Genomic DNA, 6,000 nt, shown 5'->3' on the forward strand with positions numbered 1-6,000 from the left:
TGTCACTCTAGCTTTTAGCTGAAATCTGAGATTTCAACCTCTGCAAAAAGTTAGCTTTTTCAGTCTTCTCTCACAGTGTAGGAAAAATGGTTTTTGAGGCTCCAGGAGGAGGTGGAGGAGGAGGAGGAGTGGTAGCTGATTCTTTTACTGATTTTAGGCAAATCCTTCTATTTCCAGTGCTGATCTGTACCCATGACTTCAGTTTTGTTTTTTTGTTTTTTTTGAGACAGAGTCTCACTTTGTTGCCTGGGCTAGAGTGCCGTTGCATCAGCTTAGCTCAGAGCAACCTCAAACTCCCGGGCTCAAGCAATCCTACTGCCTCAGCTTCCTGAGTAGCTGGGACTACAGGCATGTGCCACCATGTCCGGCTAATTTTTTTCTATATATTTTTAGTTGGCCAATTAATTTCTTTCAATTTAGTAGAGACAGGGTCTCGCTCTTGCTCCGGCTGGTTTTGAACTCCTGACCTTGAGCAATCCACCTGCCTCGACCTCCCAGAATGTTAGGATTACAGGTGTGAGCTACTGTTCCCAGCCAGTCTTCTTTAATAAACTCCTCTTGCTGCTTTTTTTGGCTTCTCTCTGTCATCCATAAAACCAAATACTACCCCTACTCTTACCACTCCCAATACCAGTCACTTGGGTTTCAGCTTTCTCTGATCTCTTTGGTAATTTAGAGCTCATCTATCCTTTTTATATCTTCCAAATATTATAGGCCTTTAGAATCTACTGTGATTGCCCTCTTTCCCTTTTTTAACATATTAGGCTGTACTTTTGGATTCCTTAGCTGTCAGTTTTGCATAAGTCAAGAGGGAGTAAATGTAAACATTTGTCCAACTTACCAGTTTAACTGGAAGTTCCTAATAAATAGTTTAATAAGACTCAGACACAAATTTTAAGAAGACATTTGCAAAAGGGTTCTCATGGTAACTAGGCTCACATCATAGGAAGTAGGTGCCAGGTTTCACTCACAAGAGTAACAGTGAACTTTATTCATGGAATATCTCACCAGAGCTATGCTAAATGACAAGCACTCTTCAGATGAGAGTCTATAACAGCCTACAGCATTCATTGTGGGGTTGTCACTTTAGGCTGAGGCATACAAAAGACATGACAGATACGGACCTTGGCATAGACTTATGGTTCCTTGCATACGAACTTTATAGCACCCTCATTGCTGTCCTTTCCCAATGGCATCATGTATCCTCTTTGACCTTCAGTTCATTCTTTGTGAAATAAAGATAGTTTACCTACTTCATGGTATAATTATTAGCACTTAGTGAGATAATGCATGTGAAAATATCTAGCACACTGGGGCCCAGTCAAGGGTAGGGAAGCTAAATCTCCACAACTTCTTGAGTTAAAGTCTAGGCTTGGCAGACATTGATCAATTTTTATTCTTGCTTCTATATCACATTTTTAAAGCAGCCTATTCCATCTGTAAACAACTATGATGATTAGAAAGCTCATCATTATATCAAACTAATTTTATGATCTAATTTGTGCTTTAAGTGGGTAAGGTCAGCAGTGAACAAGATGGACCCCATGCCTGCCATTTTGGAGCTTATAGTCAATATCATTTTTTAAATTCTTTTCTGAATCTCTATCTGATCACGTTCCTCCTGGCTAATGAATACCTTTTAGAATTTTCTTCAGCTTGAGTCTGCTAATAGTGAACTCTCTATTCTTATTTGATTTCTACATTGCCGTAATTTTTAAAACATTTTTACTGTGTACAGACTACTGGATTGGCGGTTCTTTTCTTTCAATAAGTTGAATATACCACATAATTGTTTTATGTCTTCAGTTGTTGTTGAGAAGTCAACTGTTAGTCTAACTTTTCTCTTTTAGGGAAATGTATCCTTTTGTTCTCTGACTACTTTTGAGATGTTCTCTTTGCCTTTGGGTTTTCTTTAATTGCACTATATACAGTTGTAAATTTCCTTTTATTTATTCTTACAGTAGAGAGCATTAACTGCAGAATTTATCAAGTAAAAAAATATCTGTGAACTCAAAGGTAGGTTATTTGAAAATATACAGTCAGAGAAGAAAAAGGAAAAAAGAATAAAAGGAAATGAAGAAAGTTCATGGGATTTATGGGATAGCATCAAAGGGTAAAATGTTTAAGATATAGGAGTTCAAGAAGGAGACAAAAAAATATAAAGCTTATTTAAAGAAATAATAACAGAAAACTTTCCAAAACTGAGAAAGTATATAAATATTCAAGGACAGGAAGGTCAAAATTCTCCATTCAGATTCATTCCAAACAAGACTATCCTGAGACATATAACCAAACTGCCAAAAATCAGACATGGAATGGATCCTGAAAGCAGCAAGAGAAGAGAAGCATATCACATATAAATGAGCTTCAATAAAGCTAGCAGCAGAATTTACAGCAGAAATTTTACAGGCTGGGAGAAAGCGGAATAACATATTCAAAGTGCTAAAGGAAAAATACAGCTGACCAAGAATATTGTACCCAGAAAAGCTACACTTCGTAAATGAAGGAGAGATAAAGACAAATAAGAGCTGAGAGAGTTCATCACCATCATATCTGTCTTACAAGAAATGCTAAAAGGAGTTCTTTAAGCCAAAATAAAAGGACACTAATTAGTGACATAAAAAAAAATATATATATATATATAGTAGGAAATACAAACCCAGACACTGACCATTTGATTATGAATATGACATAATTTTAGAATAGCTGAAGGAGGACATGTCCAGGAGCAACATATGTTTTTAAAGATGTAATTTCTGGATAAATATTTATTTAATGTACCAAAGAGTGTAGAAAAAATGATATATGAAGGTATAAAACCCACTAGCAAAATAAATACACAATCAAATTCAGAATACTCTAACACTGTAATTATGGTGTGTAAATCACTTATATCTTGAGTATAAAGGTTATAAACAAAACTATTAAAAATAATAACAGCTACATTAATTTGTTAAGGAATACACAATAAAAAAGCAAATTGTAACATCAAAAACATAAAATAGGGAAGCAGAATAAAAATGTTGAGTTTTTATGCAAAGTTTAGTTGATGAGATTAAAATAGACCTTTGGAACTATAAGATGTTTTATGTAGGCCTCATTGGACCCACAAAGCAAAAACTTATAGTAAATACACAAAAGATAGAAAATGAAGGAATCAAAGCATAACACTAGATAAAATCACCTAATCACAAAGGAAGACAGCAAGAGAGGAAAAAAGGAACAAAAGATCTATAAAACAACCAGAAAACAATTAATAAAATGGCAATAGTAAGTCCTTACCTATCAATAATTACCTTGAATCCCACTACTGGGTATATATCCAAAGGATATGAAAAAAGTATGTTGAAGAAATATCTGCACTCTCATGTTCATTGCATAACTATTCACAGTAGCCAAGATACGGAATTAACTCATGTCCATCAACTGATGAATGGATTTAAAAAATATGCTATATATACACAATGGCATACTATTCGGATTTAAACAAGAAGGAAATTCTGTCATTTGCAGCAACATGAATGAACCTGGAAGACATTATGCTAAGTGAAATAAGGCAAGACAGAAAGACAAATACTGCATTATCTCACTTATCTGTGGAATCTAAAAAAGTTAAACTTATAGAAACAAAAAGTGAAATGGTGGTTACCTGGGGGATCGGGGGTACAGTATGAGGAGATATTGGACAAAGGACACAAAACTCAGTTAGATAGGAAGGATAAGTTCAAGAGATCTATTGTACAACATGATGACTATAGTTAATAACAGCATATTCTTACATTTTGTGCTCTCACAAAAAAATATGTAGGTAATACATACATTATTTAGCTGGATATAGCCATTTCATAATGTATATATTTCAAAACAGTATGCTGTCTGTGAGAAGTATATATAATTTTTATTTATCAATTTAGAATTTTCTTAACTTTAAAAAAGAGTGATCATCATTTGAAGAGTCATAATTTCAGGTTGGATCAGAATCTAAAAATTTATATGAGGGGGCAAGAAACATTATATAGTCCTATATTAGTTATCTATTGCTACTGAATCAAATTACTACAGATTTACCTGCTTAAACCATACAAATTTGTTCTCTAATTAGCCAAAATTTAGATGTCTGACATGGGTCTCATTGGGCTAGTATCAGCGTGTCAGGCAAAATTACATCCTTTTCCGGAAGATCTCGGGAAGAACCTGTTTCCTTGCTTTTTCCAGTATTTAAAGGCCACATAGATACTGGAAAGGGTTCATGGCCCTTCCTCCATCTTCAAAGCCAGCAATGGCCTATTGAGTCCTTCTCATATTACCTCACCTCAACTCTCCTTCCATCATCCTATGTCTTTCTGTGATTTCTTCTGCCCCTCTCCTCTACTTTTAATGATCCTTATAATTACACTGGGTTTCTCCAATCTGAGATAATTGTCTTAAAGCCAGTTAATTAGCAATCATAATTCCATTTCCAACCTTAATTCCCCTTTGCCTTATAACCTAACAGATTATATAATTTACAATGTGAACATCTTCAAGAGGGCATTATTCTGCCTACCATAAGCCCCAAATGTAGATCACTGGCAAAGAGATAGGCAGGACATCATGACTCCTGGAAAATGGACTAGGGTTCATGGCAGAGCTACTGAGGAAATAGAATATAAATTTAGAACTAAAGGAGAGATCTATTATGTGGTGTGGAAACCCACAGAGAGAATTAGGGAGATCTGTATGTTGAGTGCAGATAACGACAAAAATCAGTGCCCACATTGGCTCATTCTGTATGTACTTAGATGCTGATTCCTTCTCAGTTCTGGCTCCACCAGCCCTGTCCCCAAACCAAGAAAAGTGAAGCAGCCTGACAGGAGGATGTCAGGAGCTTCCATGCTAAAAGACAAATGGAATTTGGAAACAGTTTTTTGCTGTCCACTCACAAGAAAGAGGGGATCATAAAAACTCATGGGTCATAAAACTCTTCTTAGAAACCTATGATAATTTGGGTAGCATCTTCCCAAAATTGTAGTTCTCATACCATCCTTTGAGGTAGGGGAAGGCATGGGAGAGCAATTTTTTATTTCTCCTAACAGTCCCTCCTCCAAGCAGAGCAGTGGGTTCTACTGGATCTTCCTGATGGTCTCACCAAAATTACTTCTAGTTAGTGACCTCAATTATACCTGCTACCACACAATTATTCTTCTCAGAAATACAAAAGTGTTGCCTGTACTCTAGAATTGGGCTATGGTTTTATCTTACTCCCTAAAATGCATTTTCTGATGATTACTGGCTTCTCTTGTTCAAAGGTAAAGACCTACAACTTTTTCATTACTCCATTGCTTATCCTAGTGCAATTGGTAGATTTAGTAATTGGCTGAATGGCCATTCTCAAAGGGACCTTTCTACTTGCAATCTACTTGCAGGTCTTTCTCTTTGCAGGTGACAAAAATCTAAAAACAGTAATAAACATGTTGAATGTCAAATTATGATTATGAAAGTTCTTATCAGGTCAAAACAATTAGCTTATCTAACAAGATGAATTTTAATAAGGATTCATGTATAGTTCCTCCCTTACCTCATTGCTCCCCCAAAATGAAAAAAAGTGAATCCATCCAATAAGTACAAAGGTGGATTAAAATATGGTTTAGCTATTCTCATTTGAAAAAGAGTCAAGGGTCTTGGTCATCAATGAACTCAGTTACATTTAGTAGTGCAAAGTGGCTTCCAGGAAGGCTGTGTCACTTTCTGTCTATATTACAAGAATGGTGTTATCTAGCTTGAGGGAGGAAATGGTACTCCTCCAATGTTCACCAGTTTACAATCCATTGTCTGGCACTTGATTTGTGGCACCTCAATGTAGGAGATTTCAGAGGAGAAAGACCTATGCACACTAGTGAAGAATAAGTGTTTGAAGAAATTGGAGATGCTTAGCCTGATGACTGAAGAATCAGGGAGACATAATAACTCTTCAGATCTAAATAGTTCTGCATGGCCCCAAGAGTCCAAAACCCAACATCA

The sequence above is a fragment of the Microcebus murinus genome, chromosome 3, assembly GCF_040939455.1.
Source record: "Microcebus murinus isolate Inina chromosome 3, M.murinus_Inina_mat1.0, whole genome shotgun sequence".
NCBI lineage: Eukaryota > Metazoa > Chordata > Mammalia > Primates > Cheirogaleidae > Microcebus > Microcebus murinus.